This window comes from Nomascus leucogenys, chromosome 3 (genome assembly GCF_006542625.1).
Source record: "Nomascus leucogenys isolate Asia chromosome 3, Asia_NLE_v1, whole genome shotgun sequence".
Lineage (NCBI taxonomy): Eukaryota > Metazoa > Chordata > Mammalia > Primates > Hylobatidae > Nomascus > Nomascus leucogenys.
The window spans coordinates 46,240,898-46,266,359 of record NC_044383.1 but is presented as its reverse complement, the minus strand read 5'-3'; the positions used below and the strand labels follow the sequence as shown (position 1 = coordinate 46,266,359).

General features: G+C 45.2%; 1 protein-coding gene and 1 pseudogene across 1 annotated transcript in view; both read right to left on the bottom strand.

The window, feature by feature from the left end:
• Positions 1-15,580, bottom strand: part of SGMS1 (sphingomyelin synthase 1) — a 310,538-nt gene extending 294,958 nt beyond the window's left edge. The window contains exon 1 of the mRNA XM_030809298.1: positions 15,316-15,580. The gene's annotated coding sequence lies outside the window, so the exon portion shown is untranslated. The remainder of the gene's footprint in view (positions 1-15,315) is intronic.
• Positions 15,581-21,134: 5,554 nt separating this feature from the next.
• LOC100583425 lies at positions 21,135-22,846 on the bottom strand (annotated as a pseudogene).
• Between the last annotated feature and the right edge of the window lie 2,616 nt (positions 22,847-25,462).

The following is a 25,462-nucleotide window of genomic DNA, read 5'->3' as shown; positions in this document are numbered from 1 at the left end:
AACTCAGGAGATTGGTTCCAGGACCTCCAGGGACACCAAATTCCATGGATGCTCAAGTCCATCATATAAGATGGCATTATATTTGCATATAACCTACACAAATCCTCCTGTATCCTTTAAGTCATCTCTAGATAATGTATAATACATAATACAATGTAAATGCTGGGTAAATAGTTGTTATGCTATAATTTTTTGTTTTTTGTTTTTTTGACACAGGGTCTCACTCTGTCGCCCAGGCTGGAGTACAGTGGTGCAACCTCTGCTCACTGAAGCCTCAACCTCCCAGGCTCAAGCGATCCTCCCACCTCAGTCTCCCTGGTATCTGGAACTACAGGTGTATGCTACCACGTCTGATTTTTGTAGAGACAGGATTTTGCCACATTGCCTAAGCTAGTCTCGAACTCCCAGACTCAAGTGATCCACCAGCCTCAACCTCCCAAAGTGCTGGGATTACAGACATGAGCCACTATGCCTGGGGGTATTTTTTTTATTGCATTGTTATTTTTTTGGCTTTTTCCCCAAATATTTTCAATCTATGTGATTGAATCTGTGGTTGCAGAACCCACGGATTATTTACAGAATTTTTTAATGACAGAGTCAGTATGACCTGACTCTTGCCTTGGTAGACTAAGACCTGTTGAGGACATATCTGCCTAGTTAATCAGTGTGTCACCAGTACTCTGCAGGGTACCTGGCTCACAGTAGGGCCCCAACCAGTACCTTCTCAATAATTTATTTTTTTTTACAAAAGCATTACACACCTTTTTGCACGTAACAATGCTTTCAGAACAACTTTCTTTATGATTATTCTCAAGAGTTACCTAGTATTCCATTGTGTAGATATACATAATTTGTTTAACCAATCTCCTATATTTTAATATTACATTTCCAACTTTTCACTATGATAAAGAGTTCTGGGATGAATAATGACCTTGATTACTTCTTAAAATAAGCCCCTAAAAGTAGAATTGCTGGGTCAAAGAGTGTGTGAGCATCTACGGTCTCACTCTTCAAAGCTACCCTCTATCCCCTCATCTTGAAGGCAGTAGTCATGAACTTTACTATTTAGGTAAGCTACTATGGACTTCTCAAGCAGAGCAATCTCCTAAAACAGGTGCCTTTGGCATCAGCAGCCAAAGCTCCAGACCTATTTTCGGGATCCATCAGACACAGAAATCTGAGAAGCAGCATCTGCTCCAAGGGGCCTCTGTGCTCCTCCCAATGGCTCAATCTTCTCTTCTTGCTAGTGGAAGACAGAAGCACACTGTAGCATCATACGCACCTCCCTGCCTTTGCTCCCACTAAGTCAAATGGTCTTCCAGTGATGCCAACAGTATCATTTTGTTTCCCGTCCCACCCGTAAGACACAGAAATGTCAAGCCACAAAGAACTACAACAAGGCTGTCAGTGTGTGTCTGCCTCACCCCCTTTTACCTAGTCACTTACCATTAGTTCCTCTAAAAAGAGAAAGATGGAAATACGAAGAAACTCTCCATGGCATAATTTTCACTTTTTATCCACTTTCATAAAAAATGGGCCTTTTAAACACCTTCCTGGTGAATTTAATGAGAGTTTTAGATGCACTGTCCCCCAAAATACACTTAAATACATGGTGGCTTCAGGAAACCCATCCAGGGACCCCCAATAAGAATCTGTGGGCCACAGATAGGGCCTTGAAACAAATGAGCAAAATGAGGCTTGAGAAACTCCTGAGAGCATTCTCATGATCCTGCCTGTTTCTAAAATCAAACGGAGAGGGAAAGCCGGCCATGCTGAGGGCCCTATGGAAACCTGGAACACTGCCCAGCCAACTGCTTGAAACTTTGTAAAGCCTTTCAAAGTAACTCAGGTGTCACTACATGGACCACAGCAGTAAAGCAAATTTTAAATTACCAACCTTGTGAACAGGTGGCAGAGACATTCTGAGGCACAGGTGAGGTTTTGCCTCCTGACAACCCAACATGCTACATATTTGCTTATTTGATTATTGTTGGTCTCACCCTTACCAAGAAAACTCCATAAGGGCGGAGACTTTGCTTTGTTCACACCTATATCCTGGCCTCGTTCAAAGTCGAAGCTGCCAGTCTCCACGATTCTGAAGGCTCAGGCTAGAGATGGAGGCCATCTACAAAGGCTTCCACAAAAAGCAATGGCATACAGGGGACATTCTATGTACTTGGGTCTGAGGGTGTATAGAGCGAACTAATAGCCAGGGGAATAATAGGGACAGGCTCTGGGATAAGATCAGGTAGAAACACAGAGGAAGGGACTATACAGTCCACATGGTGAAAATCTCAACAACACATGGCCAGAAAACTGGGTACAGATAGTGCCTGTGCAATAGCCCATCTCACTTATGGTCCATCTAGTCAAATGAATGGTCAACACGCCACCCAGGAGAGGAAAGGGAATCAACACGCACTCTCTCTTACAGGAAATCTCAGGGTCAGCCTCTGCTGCCACATCCCAAGGCCTCCTCAACAACTGCAGAATGCAACCCTGTACTACTGTGGACACACGCCAAGGGTCTTCATACCATGACACTTGTGACATAGTGGTTATTATTCCCATTTCACATGAGAAAGCCACTGCACCAAAAGGATTTAAACCCAAGCCCACTGTTCTTTGTCACTCCTCAGCTGGCTTTCAAAGTCAGAGTCCCTGGGTCCTTGCCTTCCCAGTTCCTGTTATCTAGAAGACCCTGGGTGTCCTGACATCTTACAAATGGCTCAGAAATTGCGTTACTACCTCACCAGTGTGCCTGGACAGCCAGCAGCATCTTTCCTCACTGCCCTCACCTACTCTGCCTCTGTCTCAGATGGCCAGGACAGCCTGGCTTGGGCTGAAGACCGTGCGTCCTCTATACAGACTGTTTCTTTCACAATCCTCTTCAGGTCCCATGGCCTTTTCTCCAGCATCCCAAGCATCTCTGCTCTCCAGTCATCCTCCACCTGCCTGTGCATCTTCATCCCTGCCGCTGCCCCCTGCCTTTCCTCCACCCTTCCCTCTCCCCTCCTGGTTTCCTCAGGAGTAAAACATTCCTCTTCTCTGTTGGCCTCAGACACATTGGCACCCCCATCCCCTTTTCCAACTCCTGCCTAAACTGTCAGCCTGTGTCTGTTAGGGGGAAAAAAGCTGTGCAAAAAGCCTGCCTTCCCACCCTACCTCCCTCCCAGTCCTGATTTCTCCTGCCTCTGCTGCTTTCACCAACCCCCCTGCCAGTGGGGTGGGTATCACTTCAGCTAACACTCCCCACCACTTCCTTAGGAGATAGTTTTCTTGAGGTTTGTTGTCTACCATCCTGCCCCAGGGCTTTTTTCTTCAATCCCTCCATCTCCATCTGTGACTGTTGGGAACTCCCTTCCAAATGTAAGCATCTTCCACCTGCAAAGCTTAGCTGAGGATCCTCCACCCCTTAACCTGAGATTTGTTATAACATCCCGTCTTCATGGATTCACATAGTATACCTGCACGAAACTTTTAAAAGACTGAACATCCACATTTTGCTCTCTTAATGGAGACAGCCTGCCAGAAGGAATATCCATTACAACCTGAGAAAAGCAAACAGCTTATTGCTATTTCTATAAAGTGGTCTGGACATGAAATTAAATAGGACTGGAGAAGGTGGTGCTGAAATCAGCTTCTTTTGTTAATGGATAATAAGCAGCTGGCGAAAAGGAGGAGTGGAGGGGAGAAAAAAAAAAATAAGAAACTGGAACCACTGAAAACACAAAGAAAGGGGAATTTCACACTTAGCCAAAAATTCAGGGAAAATAAAATAAAACTTTGTTTTTAATAGAGTCTTTCTTTTAAAAGTTGATTTATCTTAAAGATAGAAAGTCATTAATCTTCTCCAGGTTTTACATTCCTAGCAGATAGCTAACATTTAGCCACTTTGTTGTTTTGTGTTGTCGTTGTTGTTGTTGCTGTTCTGAGAGGGCTCTGTTGCCCAGGCTGGAATGCAGTGGCGTGATCGCGGCTCACTGCAGCCTCCGCTTCGTGGATTCAAGCAATTCTCCTGCCTTAGCCTCCTGAGTAGTTAGGATTACAGGCGTGCGCCTCCATGTCAGGCTAATTCTTGTATTTTTAGTAGAGATGGGGTTTCACCATGTTGGCCAGGCTGGTCTCGAATTCCTGACCTCACAGCCACGTTTTTTAAAAACAAAGAAAGTAAACTCTCAAGTACTGTTGTAACTCCGCAAGTAGTTTTGAAGTGCAGGCCCAGCTCTGATTCTCCCTTTGGGGGCCGACCACTTACAGCACACATCTTCCTAGGCTTGTCTCTGCTGCCAAGATTATGTCACTAAAAATGGAAACCTCCTGTGGCTTTCAACCCTAAAACAAAAGAAAATAAAAACCAAAAAACGCCACTTCTGGCTCCATCTACACTGACCCATGGTATGGATTCCCTTCTGTGCACTCTGCTGACACAGGAAACCTGGGCAGGTGACCTCTGTCCAGTCATCCCACCCCTGACCCAGGGAGGCTAGGTGTGCAGCTTTGATACTGTACTCACTACTTGGTGATGACATCATCTGTGGACATGTCTGTCTCCTCACTAATCCCTCAAAGACCCAGACCCCATCGCACTCATCTCTGTATCTCAAGGCTCACCACGGGAACTGGCCCATAGGGGACTCTCAACACATATTTACTGCCACTGTCAACCCTGAGTTATAAAAAGACCAGACTAGAGAGTGTCTCCACACCTGAACAGGCCTCTCTAGCCTCTTCAGTTGGCCCCTGGCAATCCCCCCATCCTCTCTGCCCTGCCACATTCCCTCACCAAGCAAACGAGCTGTTACAGGCTGACAGGGTCACGGGAGAGTCCTGATAACTAGCACAGAGAAAAATCTAAACCAGTTTTTCTGCCCAAATACAACTTACTTGTACTGTTCACCTCTGAGTTCTTTCTAAATCCTGAGTTCCTACAAAATATTTAAATTCTAAAAGGTTTTCGTCCCAAGGTTTTATATATGTAACATTTTTCAAATAGGAAAAAATGTAGCCTGGATTGCAAGACAGAAAATTTCTGCCATAATAATAACTATTCACACTTCTTGAGAGCTTAGTGTGTGTAGGTGCTGTACTAAGCTTGGTACACATTGTAGCTATGTGACCTCGCGGCAGCTGGAGGAAAGCTGTACAAAGCTCTTTTTTCCTACAAACACAGTTTTCTACTATAATTAAACTAGTCAAATAAGATTATCTTCTGCCTCTCCACTGTCAGGCTATGTATCTCAATATACTTTTAATTTGTCTGTGCCTAAATTCCCCCATGGGGATAAGTGGTGAATAGGAAGTCTTTTATTTATTTATTTATTTTTTGCCAACGGGAGGGGGAATGAAAAATAACAAAATAAAAATAAATGAGGCCATCTCCCTAAGATGGGATGCAATGATGGCACTCCAAGCTTCTAATGAGTATTGACTTATATTTCCAAGTTTTCTCTCCACCTTGGGATCATCTCTCCTGAGCCATGCCAGAAACACTGGTAAGCAGGAAAAGCAAGTTTCTGCTCTGGACTGGCTCAGACACCCCTCTGCTGTCCTAGATAAACAGGACCACATGAGTTCAGTTTTTATTTCATGAGGCGGAAAGCACTTCCAATGTCTAAATCTGAAATCATCCCACCTGACTGTAACTAGAAGTAGGAGCAGCTGGCTCCTCGCTGACGTGGGCACTGCTGATGGCAGTGGCTTGCAAAGAGTGGTCCCCAGACCAGCAGCATGACAGCATCCGAGAACGCATTAGACATGTCAACTGCCCACTGCCACCTGCCCCAAGCTCTTTGCCTCACAAACTCTGGCAGAGGTAGGTCCCAGCCCTGGGCGTTGTAAGCAGCCTTCAAGCGATTCTGATACACACTGAAATCTGAGAGCCACTGACTTCGCCTGATAAACATCTGAGGTCATGGGAATGCCCTGCTGGGCTAACCTGTGTATTACAACGCTTTATGTAAAGGTACTGGCTCTCCACCAACAGTACCTAATTCTGTTATTTCTGCCACCTGGCAAAGGCCCCAAACACTAAACTCTGGGGCATTCTTTTTCCTACTTTCTTGGGCAAATTACTTCTGCCCCACTCTCTTCGTCTTCAAAAAAGGTATAATGACAATATCCATTTCATTGGGTCAAGGACTTAGAAAGTGTCTGGCATGCAGTTAGCCATCAACACGTGTGAATCCCTGTGATTCCGACATCTCTGCCAAAAGGTCTCATCAGAACTAGGAATACAGCAAACTAAAACTCTTTTCCTGAATGCTTACCACCTGACTTTTTCTCCCCACTCAATTCCAGAGCCCTGAGTGAGGACATCCAGGAATGACAGAGAATGCACCTGGCTCCACTGTCTTTCAGCATTTACTTGTTCAGTCTGCAACCTAAGCACCCACTGAATGCCTGCCGACACGTGGAAAAAGCCCATTCCTATAAATTTGTACAGGCTCCAACCAGGTCTTTCCAGACAAAAGCCATCCAATTCTGAGGCATAAAGCCTCACACACCTCAAGAGAGGTAAAGGAGGAACGTGATGAATATTAATAAAAGTTGTCATAATAACAGCTAACATTTATGTTGTGGTTACCATGCCAGGCATTCAGTACCTTATAAATGTTAATACAGTCCCCACAACAACCCTGTAAGACGGCTGCTGTTATGACACCTACCAGAGAGTTGGGGAAACTGAGGCACAGAAGGTTTGCATAACCTGCCTAAGGTCCTACAGCTTCTACATGATGAGGCTGAGATCCAAACCCAGGGTCCAGGGTCAGTGCTCTTCACCACTGTACTATAAGACAGAGAGCTATTGCTTATCTAGGCATCTTCTAACTATTTATCACCAATCCCACAGCACTGATTTTGAGATACTTATGTTTGGGCACAATATCCACTGTCATGGGATTCAGTACTGGGCCCTCAAGGCTCCCAACAGAAATGATAATTCTACTTGGTTTCTCCAGCCCCTTCTCCCCTCCCTAAACTAGTTCCACCCAAGCCAAATCAAAACTTCACAGAGCAGGATTTCTCTCCTCTCGTAACTCCCCTGGCACTGCACCACTTCACCTCTAATTATATACCATCTGTCACATAGAGTTCTCTAATTGTTTCTTGTATATTAGCCTTTTCTTCCCCAGTCAACTGTAAAATTCTTTGGAAGTACCCGTATTTTTTGTGAAACCCAACAAAACCAGGCAGAAACATGGGCTTATAACAGAAACAATGTAGTCTTAGTGTTACAAATTCATTGGCTGGCTAATTCACTTTGCTTTTCTGACTCTTCTTTATTATCAACCCTTAAAAACAGATAAAAGTATTAAGTTTATGGGATTTATTTTATTTATTTTTTGAAACAGGGTCTTGCTCTGTCGTTCAGGCTGGAGTACAGCGGCGTGGTCACAGCTCATCAGAGCCTCAACCTCCAGGCTCGAACGAGCCTCCCACATCAGCCCCCCAAGTAGCTGGGACTACAGGTGCACACCACCACAACTGGCTAATTTTATGTATTTATTTATTTATTTATTTATTTATTTAGTAGAGACAGGGACTCACCGTGTTGCCCAGACTGGCCTCAAACTTCTGGGCTCAAGCGATCCTTCCACCTCGGCCTCCCAAAGTGTTGGGATTACAGGTATGAACTACCATAACCAGCCAGTTTATGCTATTTAAAACCAGCACTAGGGGAGGTATTCCACCAACATAACCTAAGCAACAACTCTGTTTCAAGATCTGTACTCCAAGCATCTCCTACAATACCTTTTAAACCCTTCAGCAGCCTCCGTAAAGGGGGTGTTGTTATGCCAGTTTGAGGAAAGAGGAACCAGGGCCTACTAGGGGTGAGTAATTTCACCAATGTCATTACAGGTTGATAAATGAAGGAAGATTTTAAAAGATCTGTCCCAAAACCACTATTAGCCTCCCTCTAATGTGGTGACTAAGGTGCCAAGATTCAAATCATCTTCAAAGCAACCTTTATAAAAAATGTTATCATGACAGAGAAAATTTGAAACTCTATTAAAAAGTCATTTTAAAAGATGAAATGATGACCAGGTTCATGGACAGAATTACAATAAGACAGAAAATCTTACAATATTAGACAGAAAAATCATATTATATATTCAATGCAATGCCCATCACACTTTCCTAACTTTGTTGAGAACTTAATAAGCATTCCAAAATGCATACAGAAGTATAAAGATCCACAAATAACCAAGTTAAAGTACAAAGAAAAGTAGGGGCTCACTCTGCCATATAAAACACACTGCAAAGCTATAATAAAAGGAATGGGGGGGCATAGAAACAGACAGATGACTGGTATCAGTATGTTGCAAGTAACGGGGACAGTTTCAGTTTGAGGTGATAAAAAGTGTTCTGGAAATGCAGAGTGGTGACGACAATGTAAATGTACTTGATGCCACTGAATTATATACTTAAAATGGTTAAATGATAAATTTTATGTTATGTGTATTTTATCATAATTTTAAAAGATTTTTAAAAATCAATATGTTGAATGAAAGGAACCAGACACAAAATGGTATTATACTGTATGGTCCATTTATATAAAATTCTAGAAAACACAAACTAATCTACAGTGACAGCATATCAGTGGTTGCTTAAGTCTGGGGACAAAGGGATGAATGGATTACAAAGGGGCCCAAGGGCAATTTTGGGGTGATGGAAATGCTCTGTATCTTCACTGTGATGGTTTCACAGGTATGTACATCTATCAAAAGTAATCAAACTGTATACTTTGAATGGATTTAGTTTACATATATAAGTTACAACTCTTTATTTATGAGACAGGGTCTCACTCTGTCACCCAGGATGGAGTGCAGTGGTGCAATCTGGGCTCACTGCAAACTCCGCCTCCTGAGCTCAAGCAATCCTTCCACTTCAGCCTTCCGAGTAGCTAGGACTATACCAATCAGCCAGGCTAATTTTTGTATTTTTTGTACAGACAGGGTTTTGACCAGGCTGTTCTCTGTTCTTGAACTCCTGGGCTCAAGCAATCCACCTGCTTCCACCTCCTAAAATGCTGGGATTACAGGTGTGAGCCACTGTGCCTGGCCATGGCTTAATTTTCTTTTTTTTTTTTTTTTTTTTTTTTTTTTTTTGGTAGAGACAGGATCTCTCCATGTTGCCCAGGCTGGTCTTGAACTCCTGGACTCAAACAATCCTCCCACTTCAGCCTCCCAAAGTGCTGGGATTACAGGCATTGAGCCACCACGCTCAGCCTTAATAACTCTTAACAAAGTTGAAAAAGTAAACTAATGTGTGTCTGTGGGAACCTGAGGTATGATAAAAGTGGCTCCACAAAACCATACGAAGGAAAGAATATACTGTTTAATAGACGATTTAGGGAAACTGTCTTACAAAATGGAAAGGAAAAAAATAATGTGAGATTCCTTTGTTTTCCCATATATGAAGATGAACCTCAAACAGAATAAAGCCCTCAGTGTAAAAGGTAAAACTGGAAAACTGACAGAATACAGAATATCTTTGTAATCTTGGGGTAAGGAAAAATATCTTATACTCTTAAAGTGCAACCTAAGGCAAAAATTAATGGATTGGGGATATATCAAAACTAAAAATTTCTCAAAGTTACCATTGACAAAGTTGATAAACAGATGACAGGATGGGATTAACATCTAGACTATACCAAAAAAAATCTGCAAATCAACACATTAGGAAAAGCAAGTATGGCTAGTCAAAGAAATTATAATCACTAACGAATATATTAAAAGAGTTCAAATTTACTAAGAAATCATATAAGTTCACAAAAAAAAAAAAAACAATGAGATCCCACTTTACGGCCACCAAACATTGGTAAAACTAGAAAGTTGGTTAATAACAAATTTGAGCAAGAACGTGGGGAATCAGGAACCCTTGTGCACTGATGTGGAACAGAAAGCAGCTGAGCAACTCTGGAGAGTAATTTAGCAGTGTTTAGTAAAAACAGGTATGTTTGTACACCATTACTCAGCCATCCCACTCCTAAGTACATACCCTTAGAGCAGTGGTTCTCAAACTTTCCCATGTATCAGAATCTCCAGCCTGGGCATGCTGAAACACAGTTCAGGGTTTCTGATTCAGGAAGTCTGGAATGTTAGGACCCAAGAATCTGTATTTCTAACAGTTCAGTGTTGATGCCGATGCTGCCAGGTGTGGACCATACTTTGAGAACCACTACCCTAGGGATATTCTCAACCAGATCATTAAGAAAATGCACACAAGGCTGGGTGTGGTGGCTCATGTCTATAATCCCAGCACTTTGGGAGGCTGAGCGGGTGGATCACCAGGTCAGGAGATCGAGACCATCCTGGCTAACACGGTGAAACCCTGTCTCTACTAAAAACACAAAAAATTAGCCGGGTGTGGTGGCGGGCACCTGTAGTCCCAGCTACTAGGGAGGCTGACGCAGGAGAATGGTGTGAACCCGGGAGGCGGAGCTTGCAGTGAGCCGAGATTGCGCCACTGCACTCCAGCCTGGGTGACAGAGCAAGACTCCGTCTCAAAAAAAAAAAAAAAAGAAAGAAAGAAAATGCACACAGACCCAGCTACTCAGGAGGCTGAGGCAGGAGAGTCTCTTGAGCCCGAGAGCCAGAGGCTGCAGTGAGCCAAGATCGTGCCACTGCACACCTGCCTGGGCGACAGACCGAGACTCTGTCTCAAAAAAAAAAAAAAAAAAAAGAAAGAAAGAAAAGAAAAGAAAAAGAAAAAAAAGAAAGAAAAAATGCATACAGGATGTTTGCTAGTGGTAGCAGGAGTGGAGGTGAGTTAAGCATCCATCATTAGGGAAATGAGTAAGTAAAAGTAGGAGACACATAAAAGACCAGCCCTGCAAAGCAGCAGTCAAGTCAATGCACTAGATAAACCTGCACTAACAAGGATCTCACAAATAAAATGTTAAGGTTCTTCTGACTTTTATGAATGCCTGCAAATTTCCATAATAAAAAGCTCTAATGTTGAATAAAAAAGGAATGAAATCTATAGCATGGAACCACTTATGTAAATTAAAAACAAACAAAGTAACTCAACATCTTTAACAAAATACATACATATGCAAGAACATATCCTGCACTGGAGAGAAGGCTCCTCTGGGGGAGAGGGGCCTGGGGGGTGGTGGGAGGGGAATGAAGGAGAAAAACGTAAAACAAGCAAGGGGCTTTTGCACAGTGAGAGGATCCTGTGCCAAGAACTGGAATGTGAGCTCAGCTCTCAGCACCAGGAGTCTAAAAGGTAAGTCACCCAAATTCTCTAAATCTCCACTCACCTGTCTGTACGTATAATGGTTGCATCAGTTAAAGCCCCCGTGGCTTTACATCATTAAGGGAGTAGATCAGCTTGTCACTGAGAGTGGAGGGGAATCTTTCTCAATACAAGCTTGGGGTGATTTCAGGCCCCCAAAATCAAACCTGCTACTGAGCCCTGGATTTTCCCTTTGACATATTAGTTTAAAAAGACACTGGTGCTCTTGGCTTTTGGCAGAGTGTGTGTGTCTGTTTCTCCGTGTCTTTCTCTTCGCTGTCTGTTTGAGTCTCTGTGTCTGTGGAGCTGTGTGAGACTGTCTGTGTGTGATGTGTTTATCTGCGGAGATAGAGGACTGGGAGAACAGCAGAGCATTCCAGCAGAGCCTGAGCCACACTTATTCATCAGCACCACTCAATGCAGCTTTACTGAATCCAGAAGCCAGTTATAAAACCAAGCCACCTTCCTGGGGCTCCGCCCACCCTTCTCTTTCCCTTTCTTCACTCTCTCCTCCCCGACATCCAATGCTGCCTCCCAACTCCCACATCCAAGTGGGCTGATCCAAAATAAGGTCCTCTTGTGACTGGGTAGCTTAATGGAGGTAACAACCTTTACAGGGATGCTCTTAGAGAGGAGAAACAGCCATTTATATTCCTGACCAAAAGCCTTTAATAGGAAAGCCAAAAATCTTGAAGATCAGCATGTCATAAAAGTTCTTCCAGAAGAGACTGTTTTGGCTATAGCTACCATCCAAAAAAGTCAAAGCCATCCATAACATGTTATGCCCCCACAAGGACACAAGGGCCACAGCTCTTTCCAAGAGCCACTGAATAGTTTGCCATATGAAGTGGTGGGAAAGTGTATATGGCAATCAAAAAACAAAAATCACCAGTGATCAAATTTGTGTGAGAAAATGCAACAGATTCTTCTGACAGGATTGCTTAAAAAAGCAAGCTCATGCCAAGAATGTACATCTTTAGGAGAAGAAGAAATACCTAAACAATTGGAGGAAGGAACAGACAGTGATGATAAAGAGCAGAATGAACTGGCAGCACACTCATGCCTCCCTCCTAAAGACCAGGGCATTGATCCCTGTGTGCAAACAATCCAGAATTTTTATTCCCAAAATACTCTTTCAGCTTTTCTATAGCAGCACTTTTCAGAGTTTTCCTGAAATGTTATGTATAAAATGAAGTCTTCTAAGTTAAAGCATTTGACATGCAACAGGAGCACTTTTTAGTTTAAAAAAAAAAAATACTGCCAGGTGCAGTGACTCACACCTGTAATCCCAGCACTTTGAGAGGCCAAGGCGAGAGGATCACTGGAGCCCAGGAGTTTGGGACCAGCCTGGGCAACATAACAAAACCCTATCTCTATAAAAAAGTAGCTGGGTTTAGTGGTGCGTGCCTGCAGTCCCAGCTACTGGGGAGGCTGAGGTAAGAGAATCACCTGAGCCTGGAGAGTTCAAAGCTGCAGTGAGCCGAGATTGTACCACTGCACTCCATCCTGGGTGACAGAACAAAACCCTGTCTCAAAAGAAAAACAAACAAAAAAAAAAACTGATGGCTATACTTAGGAGTCAGGAGTCCGTTTGGTTTTCATGACATATGTTAACAAAGCACACCATTTTTCTAGCTGAAATGTAGGATCTGCCCCAAGTTTGAAAATTAATAAAGTTAACCAGAAAAGTAAAGGAATCAAGTTTTCAAGCTAAAATTGAATGTCTATGGTCAACACCAGCAATCATGTCTTATGAAAACATAAACATTCTTTAAATGTCAACGTGCAAAGGTATTGATGTATATTTTATTCTAACCATATTAATACAGACTTAAAACTAGATGATGAACATGGTAAATACTGGTAAACTCTTCTGTTATGAAGAATTTTTAAAATTTCAGCTGTAGAGGCATGTATTGAATACTACAAATTAGACACTGTGCAAGATGCTAGAAATCCTCCAATGAGTAAGATACTGGTTTAATAACCGTGTCCCTCTGATGTCAATTTAATACATGTCTGGAGTTAATGTCTTTTATTAAAAAGTTTCCAGAAATTTCAAATAGCTCACTATCATCACTGAAGAGTTGCAGAAATATATCTTATTATTTTACTAAAAACATAAATTTCTATTCTGTGAAGCAGAAATGGAAGGAAAAGCCACTTCACTGTTTTTACATATCACTGTCACTTTCTGCAGAATAACTACTTAAACTGCATGGCGGCAGCGGCCACCCCTCTGCTACCCAGCAGGTCACAGAGATGGAGAGACTCAAAAACATGCTATATATTGCTGTATATTTTAAGAGGCGCAGTAAGGAAACTCGAAATACCAGGGCCTCCAGAGCTAAACAGGAAGCAAGATAAGTGAGCTGCCACAGGCAGAAGGCAGCTCCTGGAGGTTCCCCCAAAGCTGGCGCCTCCGACAGCAGGCACAGGCTGCTGCTTGCTTGCTTGCTTGCTTGCTTGCTTCTTTGCTTGGCCCACGGCATGTCTTCAGAGCTGGAAGGCTGCCACCTGCTGAATCACCAAACATCCCTGGGCTTCCCTTGGAGCACTGACCAGACAGGCACCCATCCCCCGCTGCCTTCGCCCGTGGACATTTCACACCCCGACCAATGAAACGCCCCGCCCTCTCCCCTTCTGCACAGGCCAAAACAGCCGCCAACCCCGTTCCATCTGGGCAGCTCTAGGCAACACCCATCGCGTTCCTACGTCACCAGTCCCACTCCTCTCCTTCGGCCCACTCAGTCCCCCCCTGAATGTTCAACCCCCAGTGCCAGGAAGCGTGGGGAGTTCACAGCACAGCACAACAGACATTCGCCACTTCCACATCCAGGGAGCCAACCAGAAACATCCCCAAACCTGAAAGCAAAATAACCTGTCCAAACAGCTTTAAAGGTCCAGGAAGGTAAATGTCAAGGAAGCTAAAATAGTCGACAGGCCCCAGAACATAGAAAATAAACTTCCCTTTCAGAAAGCAGCCTTCACTTGGTTTCTTAAGCGTGTACTGCTGAAGTCTGTACTGTTTAAAGGTGAAAAGAAACATCTGAGAAGCACCTGCCTGGATTCTCTTCGCTCCCTCCGGCCATGACAACCCTCATCCCGATTTCTACTTCGCGGCACCAAAGAGGAAAGCAGCATTCACCAGAACGCTCCAGGCTGAATCCGTTAGCTGGACTAGGGCACTCTATCCGCCCCACGGGAGGACGCCACAAGCCCGAGTTCGGGTTAAGACGGTGGGAGAGGCAGCCGCTGCTGCCTCTGTTTTGCCCTTGACACGTCGCTGGGGGATAGCGCAGACCCCGTCCGTCACGGAAAAGCCGCGTCCTGGAGAGACCGTCCAGTCTGGGGCTGCGCCGGTGCCCCTCCAGGCCTTGCCCCTAAACGTCCCCGCCCCGCGGGGGCAGCCCTGACGGGGTCTCAGAGCCGCCCGCGAGCCTGGGAGCTGTTACGCGGCCTGGGGAGAAGGTGCGCGCTCCTTGGGGAGGGGGGTCCCACCTGTTTTGTCTTCAGGGGGTATCGAGGGGCCACGGTGGGGGGATCCCGAAATAGTGGGCGCCTGGCCGGCTGCCATCTGGCCCGAAGGTACCAACTGTCACACCGCCACCTAGGCTGTGGGGGTGGAGCCGTGATTGGAGTCGGCCCCTGGGGGAGTCTCCGGACCCCCGGCGGGCTACTGCCCAAAGGCTCCTCGCCTCCCGATCGCCCCAATCCGACACCAGGCAGCCTTCCAGCCCGCACGCAGTAGCTCTGAAAAGGTGCCCACTGACGCCTCCTCCTTCCCCCCCGCCCCAACTCAGCCCGGGAGCCCCGCCGGCGGCCCGCCCCCTCCGAGCCCGGATCCCGGCCGCCGGACCTCCCCGCTGTGCCCACCCCCGGGGAGCAGCCGCTCTGGGGGAGTGCCCGCCAGGTACGCGCGCGGCACCGCGCGGGCTGCGCTCACGCCCCCTCGCCCCAGGGCAGCCCGCCCGCCGCTCCCCGGCATAAGGCCGGGCCCGCGAGACAGGTGTCCGATCAGCCCCCGCGACCGCGAGGCCGGCTCTCTGTCCCGGCCCCACGACTCACTTGCACTGGAGTCACGGCAGCCGCCGGAATTCCGCTCGCGGAGCCCCCCGCCGCGAAATGAAATCCGGGGCAGGGCAGCGTAGGGGCTCCGCACCCCAATCGCGCTCTCCGACCGGCTCTCTAGGCGCGAGGGGAGAGCAGTCAGCCCGGGCCGGTCCTTCTCACTCCCGACCTGTCCGCCGCCTGCAGCCCGCCGCCCCGCTGGTGCGAACGCTTCCGACTTGCCACCGCGAGCCTCCCGGGCTGCCGAGCATGCCCAGTCCGCGGCCCGAGCCGGCCCGGCTTCCCGCGCGACGCGACTCCGCTCCTCCGGGTGTTCACTGCGGCCGGGGGGGCGGGCCGGCCGGGCGGGGTCCGCAGGGGGCTCCTCCCGGGACCGACCGGGACCCCGAACCAAGGGACAGTCGCGGTTTGGACCCCTTAAATTTTACTTTCAAGTAATGGGAAACTGAGGAGGAGGGCGCTTTCCCCAGCGTTTTTAGGGGCCCACTAAGTAAGGCCGGGCGAGAGCCAGATTTTACAATGAGGGACGGTAAATCCCTTGGGGCAGGGCGGGAGACGGGAGCCGCTAGAGCTGGTCACAAAGCAGGGGACGCAAACTCAGCTTGCTGGAAGCCAGGCACGAGTTTGCGAACTACTCCTGGATTCTCTTTCCCACCAAGCCCAAGGGCTGCGACACTTGGGATTAACGCCCGATGGATCATTCATAGGAAACGGCCGACCTGACTATTCGGCCCATTTTCAAACCTTAACCATAGACTCTCATCTTTCTCCCACAACATTAGAAAAAAACCCTCGGGCGACGCCTGGTAGCGCGAGGGAGGCGCAAGAGCTCTAACCGACCGAGGTGAAAACTCCGACTGCATCAGAGCCGCCCCGCCTGGGCCCCACCTCCCGCCGCCCCTCCGAGCTGCTGCGAAAACCCGGAGAGCGGCGAGGCAGGGGCCGGAGCCCGCGCATGCCTAGTAGCCCCACCTGGTGCAGGTCGCCCGAAGGAAGGTTTTCCTCTGCTCCCCGAGCGGAGCCCCAGCGCCCAAGTTAGGGTGGACAGCGGGGAGAGCTGGCCTTCCCGCCCCGACACCGGCCCTCCCTGGCCGGCCCCCGCCGCACCTCGGTGGCCTAGAGGCAGCCCGAGGCCGTGCCTCCCGCGGGGTCGGGGACTTGGCGAGCGGGGGAGGGGGCGCACGACGGGCCCGGCGTGACACGTGACTGTCCGCGGCGCTTCGGGCAGCCATCTTCCGCCCTGCCATCGGGCCGCTGGCGCTCGGAACCGACCCGGGAGCTGGCGGGACGGGAGCGAGCGCCGTCCTCCCCGGCCACGCCCTCCGGTCGGGCTCCGTGCGCCGGGCTCTGGCCTCCGCTCGGCACCTGCCTCCGCCTCGCCTTGGGGTACCGGAGTCCTGTACCGACCCCTGGCTTGCCCAGAGGACAGGTTCTCTGCCGGGCCAGAAGCAAACTGCGGCGAAATCGAGACAGCAGAACTCCGGTGGTGGAGGGCCCCGGCTTTTCCCCAGAGGCGGAAGTTGGCGAGGGAATCCTCTTCCGTTATCCAGCGAGAGCGCTGCTCTGGCTGCCTCCCGGTGCTAACCTAGTCCCTGCAGAGGAGTGATGTACCGGCAGGGACATTGGACAGAGGCCGTGCTCTTCCCTGCGGCGCATACCGCGCAGCCCTTGCTGGTGGGCAGCTTCCATGGTGCTGATGTTGATAGTGAATATTTATTGAGCGCCTGCCTCGAGTCCCTTGGGTTTCCTGCTGTCTCGGGACCTGCCGCGTCACTGTCACCCTAGAATTTGTTAGAAGTGCACGTTTTCGGCCCCACCTAGACCTACAGAACCAGAAACTGCGGGTGGAGTCCTGCAATATGATTAACAAAGCCCTCCAGGTAGTTGTCATGGACGCCTCTATATTTCAGCTAAGCAGTCCATTTTAATAAGCTAGGCAGTGAAAATTTCCATAGTTTTCCCCAAAGCACAGTGAGGAGTCAGGGATTCAAAAAGAGGCAATCTGCCCCAATGCAGGCGTTTTATTGCACCCTCCACTCCTGGCTCCTCTGGTTTTTTCCCCCTTAAGACACAGTACCGCTCTTCTCAGGAAGATTAGGAAAGTAGATTTGTCACATACGCTTGTCAAGCACGGCTTTAAAATAACTGAAAGTCAGTTCAACTGCATGTTTTGAGTATCTACTGGGAGCAAGGCTCTGTGAAGTATAGTAGCCCTACTGGTTATGTTTGTCAGTTTGCACCTAAAAGGTGAAAGGAAGGCTTGCTTTCTTGTGATGTAAATTTTTTCAAACTAACGGAGTGCCAGAAAACTGCTGGCTGCTTTCTCTCCCGTGTTGGTTTCTCTCCAATGCCATCCAGAATGTGCTGTAAGCTTTGGACTTCCTGAAACTAAGGTCCAAGTAAGCATCTGGTCTTTGATGTACTTTAAAATGCACCCCACCCCCGCATGCAAGATAACTAAATTTTTCAAAATATTAATACTTCTTGAATGTAAATCGTGTGTCTAGGGTACTGGCATAATTTTTTTTTCAAATTTTCTATATGTTTGAAATGTTTCATAATAAAATCCTTTTAAATTTTTTTCCATGTTTAAATCATCACATTTTAGGATGATATATATATATATATAGCACATGGAAAAAAGCAGGGCGTAGAAGTATTTCCACTTTAATTTCAGTATCATAAAATAATCCAGAGAGAAAAAGTCATAGATATATACACCATACATAAAAATAAAAGCGTAAATACAGAAAGAAATCTAAAGAGAAATCACCATAGCAGTAAAAGTAAATTCTGTGTGAAGTGATTATAAGAGACACTAAGGGTTGCCCCTCCTTGAAATTATATTTAGTCATGGTCCTTAAGTCACTATTATTTGTAACCAAAAAAAATTTTTAATAAAAATAGTTCTCCCTCTTCAGTCCATCCAGTCCTAAAGAATTTTTATCAGTGCCTTTTTTTTTTCTTCAGAGTCACTCTGTCACCCAGCCTGGAGTGCAGTAGCACCATCACAGCTCCCTGCAGCCTTGACTTATGGGGCTCCAGTGATCCTCCACCCTCAGCCTCCTGAGTATCTGAGACCACAGATGCAAGCCACCATGCCCAGCTAAATTTTATATTTTTGGCAGAGGGGGTTTCATCATGTTGCCCAAACTGGTCTTGAACCCCTGAGCTCAAGTAATCCACAGGCCTCCGCTTCCCAATGTGCTGAGATTACAAGCATGAGCCACTGTGCCTGGCCTACCAGTGTATTTCTTAGGAAAATTTTAATAAACATCATATTGTTGGATTGTAAAATTTTTGGATTCTCAAGTACACAGAATATCATGAATTACGTTGCTGTCAAGACAACTAGGAAACAAAAATGAATCACCTCCAAGTCACAATCTGTCATTAGAAATCTTGTTAAAAATAATACTAAGAGCAAATACTGAAGCAAATGCTTCACTTACCAAAACAGCTATCCTGAAGTAGGTGGTTTGGTTCCAAATGAATGACTTTTCTACCTTTAGAAGGTAAATTACCTGATTTAAAATGTGGTTTTATTCAGTGGACCTTTCAACAGTAGCCATCACTCACCATTGAGAAGGTGGGCCTCTCTCACCACCTTAATTTTTGTAGGTCTCTTTCACCCTCTAGCATACATCCTACTAAGGCATCTAAAGTACTTGCAACTTCGTACTCATGGGAGCCAATGATGATCACATAATGTCATCAATAGAGTGGGCCAGTGTGATGTTTTTGTGGAATGTCAGAACAATCAAGATCACCTCAGACTATTATGGCAGTGAGCAAGAGAACTAATGGAGCCCGTGGCAACACTGGGAAGATATATTGTTGGCCCTGTTGCATAACAGCAAATCACTTCTGATGGACCTTGCAAATTGGTATGGAGGAAAAGGCATTAGCCAGGTAAATAAGTGCATACCAAATGTCAGATCTGCCCCAGGTGCATATCAGTCTGTTAATCTGCCCCAGTAAAGGTACTACTTCTGAGAGAGCAGCTGAAATTGGAGTCCCCATCTGATTACATTTATGACATTCCACAGTTGTTCTTCAAGATCCATCTGTCTTCTGCACAGGCTAAACTGGTGAATTAAATGGGAGATATTATAGGTATCACTACCAACCACCTGTAGTCAAAGTTCAAGTAGTGCTCTCGAAGCAAGGAGACTTTTGTTTCTATCCATGGAAATTTCTCTCAATGGGATCCAGAGCCACGTAGCCTGAGTAACAGGAGCAAGACCTTAGGAGCCCCCGCTTAGCCCTTTAAACTCTTCTGGCCAACCCGGGTTCCAAACCAAGGCTAACCAGAAAGCTAGTGGAAGACAACAAAGGTCATTCCAAGTATTGGCCCCGAAGCTTAGGTCTGATAATACTCAACATTCTGTGCTCATTCCTGTGTACCTGGCTAGGATTCCTGACTTCAATAACTGCTTGGCTTCTCCTATTCATCGACAAAAGATTGGAATTTATTTGAAGATACCAGGGTAGATCAGGGATGCAGCTGATTCTCGGGATGAGATGGAAACCAGGAACTGGAGTATTGGACCCAGAAAGTCTCCCTCTGTTTCCTCTGTATTTCTATTTATTCTCTCCCTGTGCTTTCTGGCTTCTTGCCTTCAGTTCCATGAAACGACCACTTGAGAGCTCCCAAGTTTTTAATCTCTTCCAGAGAGTAGCAAGAACAACCCTACCTATATTCATTAACCCTCTTGTCTAGTTGAATCCTATTTCCCCAGATTCCCACTGGCCACTTAATCTTACTAATATTTCAAGGTCCATCTCCAATTTCACCTTTTTTTGTATACAGATGTTCATAACAGCTTTATTTATAACAGCCCCAAGCTGGAAACAACCCAAGTGTTCATCAGTAGGTCAATGGACAAATCTATTCAATGAAGTAGTACTCAGCAATGAAAAACACAAAAACAAAAACTCTTGACACATGCTACCACATGGATGAATCTCAATTATACTGAGTAAAATAAGGCTGACCAAAAAACGGATACATATTGTATGATTCAATTTACATAGAATTCTAGGACATGCAAACTAATAATGGGGCAAAAGGGCACTTGGGGATGATGGGTCCGATTTTCACCTTGATCGCGGTGATAGTTTTACGCAGGGTATACATATGCCAACACACTGTACACTTTAGATATGTGCAGTTTATCAGTGGTCAAGTATACCTCAGTAAAGCTAAAATAAAAATATTAATGGGCTCCACATTCTGGAGACACTGGCAGTAGAACTATTATTTTCAGCTTGAAATATTAGCTACACTTTGGTAAAAATACTTTTGAATTTTATCTTCACAGTTGTAGCAAGGAAACCAAAAGGTATAAACATTCACTGATTGAAAAACAATGTCATAAAGTCATCCCAGTATCTGTGAGGAGTTGGTTCCAGGACCCCTGAGGATACCAAAATCCTCAGATGCTCAAGTCCCTGATAAAAAAATAAAAGGTACAGTATTTGCATGTAACCTACCCATATCCTCCTGTACACTTTAAATCATCACAAGATTATTATATTACCCAATACAATGTAAATGCTGTGGGAATAGTTGTTATACTGTATTATTTAGAGAATAATAAGAAAAAAAGTCTGTACATGTTTGGTACAGATGCAGTTTTTTCTTAAATATTTTTGTTCAGCAGTTGGTTGAATCCATAGATGTGGAACCCACAAATACAGCAGGCTGACTGTATGTACTAAGAAAAATTACAAAGTGAAAATGAGGAATTCTCATTCGGTAAATGAAAGCAAATCTAACACATTTCTCAACAATGAATAAAACCACTTAAGAGTTAAATATTTGGTGTCTGACAGCCATCTCTCTCCTGCATATTGCTATGGTTTACAGCAGTGGTGCCCTTGGGTTCAAAAACCTGAACTGTGGTCTTCAGTTGTTCCCCAAGCTCCTCTATCAGAGGCCCAGACACTCCAAAAGGCCGGGAAGAGGCAAGTGGCTTTCCCTGACTGGCATCAGATTCCTGAATGGCTGTGTTTCTGCATACTCCACCATCAACAATAAGAAGGGCACTGCTTTCTTCAAAAAGGGGAACTTGCAAAGAACTGACTGTCTCAGATGGACTATCTTTGAGTTCATCTTGTTCTGAATGTGAGTCTGAGTCTTCGTTTCCAGATGACACAGTGCTGTCTGAGTCCTCCGAATCACTTGCCTCAGAGCTGCAGCAAAGTTTCTGCTGCCCAGAAACTGAATGGGCTGCTTGTAATGCAGATTCTTCCTCCTGAACAAGAAGTGCTGCTGCTTCTAGTTCTTCCAGTTCTAACCCCAACTGGGCCTTTGTAAGGGAGACTTCCTTTAAGGCTTCTGCAAGAACTGCCAACGTTTTGGATTTGACTTTCTGAATCCACACACAGTAGTCTGAGATGTAGAGATCATTCAGTATGTATGCCAGGTCGTTTTCCTGAAAAATTTTGTGAATATCCAGGAGACACTTTAAAACTGCACTTTTACGTAGTTGCAGTATCTTTATAGTCTCCCCGTAGGCCTTCATCGCCAGTTTGAAATGGCGATACAGTGGGTAACACAATACCCTTCTTCCAAAAGACACCATGATATCATGAACATTAGTCCAAGTCTCAAACCAGCATAGTATTGGACTCAGTTTCCTGATATTCCATGCAGATTCAACGTTCTTCTCTCCTTCAGTGACATGGGTTTCTTAGCAATATGCCAGAAGGATATCAATCAAACTGTAGTACACTTGACGACAGGCTCTCTTGTCTAGCAGATAAGATTTATTGACAAATTCTTGTAGCTGATATTTCTCTTCTTCAGAAAAAGACACTAATGCATCATGATTTTCTTGCTTCTGACTCTTTTCCAAAAAGGCTGTCGTTTTTTAATATTTGTCAGTCCACCAAGGATTATACTTCAAAATCTGTTCAACTGCCTCATCTTCAAAAAAGCCAGCTAGATAATGATCAGGATCAAACTTGGCCAGCTCAGTGGCCAGGTGCTTTTGTTTTCGTTCTGCTGCAGGGGTGAAATCTGGATCCTTAATAACATCACTCAATTCATCCTGTAACCGCTGAAACACTCTTGATCGTAAGTTTCCAAACCCATAGCGGCACTGAAGATTCAAAGTACTTTCTATCACCTCTTCCTAGGGTGTCTGCTCAATTTCCCAATCAAACTCTTCATCTACTTCCTCAGGAATCTCAGAATCACCTATTTCTTCCACAAGTGGTTTTGCTGTCGCGGATTTTCCTGGTGCCAGAAGAGCAACACATGTTCAGCCCCTCAAAATGCTGGCCAGGGGTTTCTTTGGGCAGGCGAATAGTAAAAATTCCTTTATAGCATCATAGGACCCTTGCTCGCTTCCATTTTCTACAATTCTTCCAGGAGGGGTTAATCTGAGAAAGTACGGCTTGGCATGGTAGTCTAGTCCGACCCCTCGAAGTAGACGTCGAACTCGGAGACCCAGGCAGAGGGCACGCGGATGGTCAGAAAGTCTGGCTTCTGGCTGAGGTCGAACGCCGGGGTCAGCATCGCCGCACCGGATGCAGGGGCCAGTGGGGCTCGCCCTCACTGCCGCGGCGGTCCCACCACGCAACTCTCTCCAATTTTACCTTTTTAAAATAAAAGATGTCTGGGCTGGGCGCAGTGGCTCACGCTTGTAATCCCAGCACTTTGGGAAGCCGAGGTGGGTGGATCCTGACCTGAGGTCAGGAGTTCGAGACCAGCCCCGCCAACATGGCGAAACCCTGTCTCTACTAAAAATACAAACATCAGCTGGGTGTGGTGGTGGGCGCCTGTAATCCCTGCTACTCGGGAGGCTGAGGCAGGAGAATCACTTGAACCTGGGAGGCAGAGGTTGCAGTGAGCCGAGATTACGCCACTGTACTCCAGCCTGGGAGACAGAGTGAGACTCTGTCTCAAAAAAAAAAAAAAAAAGTCTGTCTTCCAGGACACAGAAGCCTCCTATACACACATTTTGGCACTTGATTATATTATGTCTTTTACAGTTCTCTGCATGTTTCTTGCAGGTAAGTCTTGATTCTTCGATTACATATTAAATTTCTATCAAGGATATATATTTAGCTTTCATCTTTCAGAGTACCTAGCATAGGACTTGGCACCAAGTAGCCCACAGTAAACAGTTATTCAACCATAATGTATGATTTTCTTTTCTACTTTTCACTGGTATGTTTTTGTTTAAAAAGGGTAAACCACCAGGAATGGAAATGTCCTTTCTATGTTATCCTTCTTCTCTAATTAGCAACCACCCTTCACAATCTGCCACATTATATTTAAAAAGGATTTTCAAATTAGACATTTATGCCTGGGCATTAACCAGGGACTGATGAATCAGTGCCATCGGCAGAACACTGCCCTGGCTGGCAGACATGACACCATTGTCAAGACTTGTAATTTACTCCTGGCTTTTCAAATAGTCAGTGTGTAACTCCAGGGAAGGTTTAATTATCTCCTGTTAAAATGGGTATAATATAACCCACCCCCACTTTGCTTCCCATGGGTATCATGAGAATTAATTAGTTATTGAATAAGAATATATGTCTGTAAAATGTTTTATAGTTCATTAGAGGTAAACATAAATGAAAACTAAGATATTGTTCAATGTATTATGAATGTTCATTGTTGCTGTATTTAGTAAAAGTACATGTATTATATCAACAGTGGTAGTACACAAAATAATGAATACATGTTGGGTCAGCACCTCCTCCAATTACCATTTGCAAACAAGTCCTGGATGGCCAGAACTAATTGGAAGTTTGAGACAAAAATTATATCTCTCACACTAAAGAAGGGGAGATTGATATAGTGCACTCACCTAAATTTCGTAGTTCCTGCGTGAACTCTTCAAAAGCTTCAAATCTAGGCTAGGCTACAGGAAGAACAGCAGCAACTGAAGACTGGCACCTTTTCTGGAACCTCAGCAGCACCTTCCTTGTTTCGTAAGATTTCGAAGAAGCATATCAAAATTCTTCTACCCATTCCTTCACAGTATAATAGGAGAAAACATCTTTCCTCCGTTGACACCTGGAAGAATGAGATTCCAACGCACTCCAGGACATGGCCAGAAAAATTCAACGAAAGATTTGCTAAATCCTCTGCACTATTATCTAGACCAGGATTTCTCAACCTCAGCTCTGTGGACATTTGGGCCAGATAATTCTTTGTTGCCAGAGGCTGTCCCGTACATCATCAGGTGTTTAGCAGCATTCCTGGCCTCAACCAAATAGATGCCAGTAGCACCTCCCCCACCCACTTGTGACCGCCAAAGATATCTCCAGACATTGCCAAATGTCCCCTGCTATGGGGAATCATCCTCAGTTGAGAATCACTGGTTTAGACAATGATCAAAGTGGGGTAACTAAATCAAAAGGCACTGCAATCTTAAGTTGATCAAGCATCCTTCTTTGAAACCACTCAGCACTTTCATATATTGCATTTATATCTTAGGTATTCATATTCTATCAATTCAGCCAATGTTTGTTGAGTTCTCAATGGACAAGGTACAAGATCAAGTAAGTAATTCTGTGTATCCATAAAACAGAAATGGATATGGTATGTCCCAGTTCTCCACAGCAGGCATTTATGTTATTCCCATCCCAATATTTACCCCTGATCAGGGTTGTCAAACATTGCATGGGACATACTTATACTAAAAAATTATTCATTATTTATCTGAAATTGAAATTTAACTGGATGTGCTGTGTGTGTGCATATGTATGTTTGTTTGTTTGTTTCTTTTTCTGAATCTGACGACTCTACCCTGACAGACTCAAGGTTTTTTCCCTGTTCCACAAACTTTATGACTTGACTTCATTAAAAATAATAAAGAGCAGTTACTGCAAAGACTTTACAAAATGCTGTTAGAATGAGTAGCACAACTAAATTTGAGGATACATTTTCTTTGAAAGATGTTTATTTTCCTACTGAAAATGGTGGCAAACTCCTTAGAACTCATTCAAAGCCTGATGGGATTCATTGCCTGATTTATTTAAAAACACTTCTGATGCTCACAAACTGTTTATCATTTACACAGCAAATGATGTTCTTCTAGTATTCTTGTTGGGTGAGTTAGCATTGTGGAAAGACATAGAGGAGAATCAGACACAAACTTCTTATAACCTCATAAAC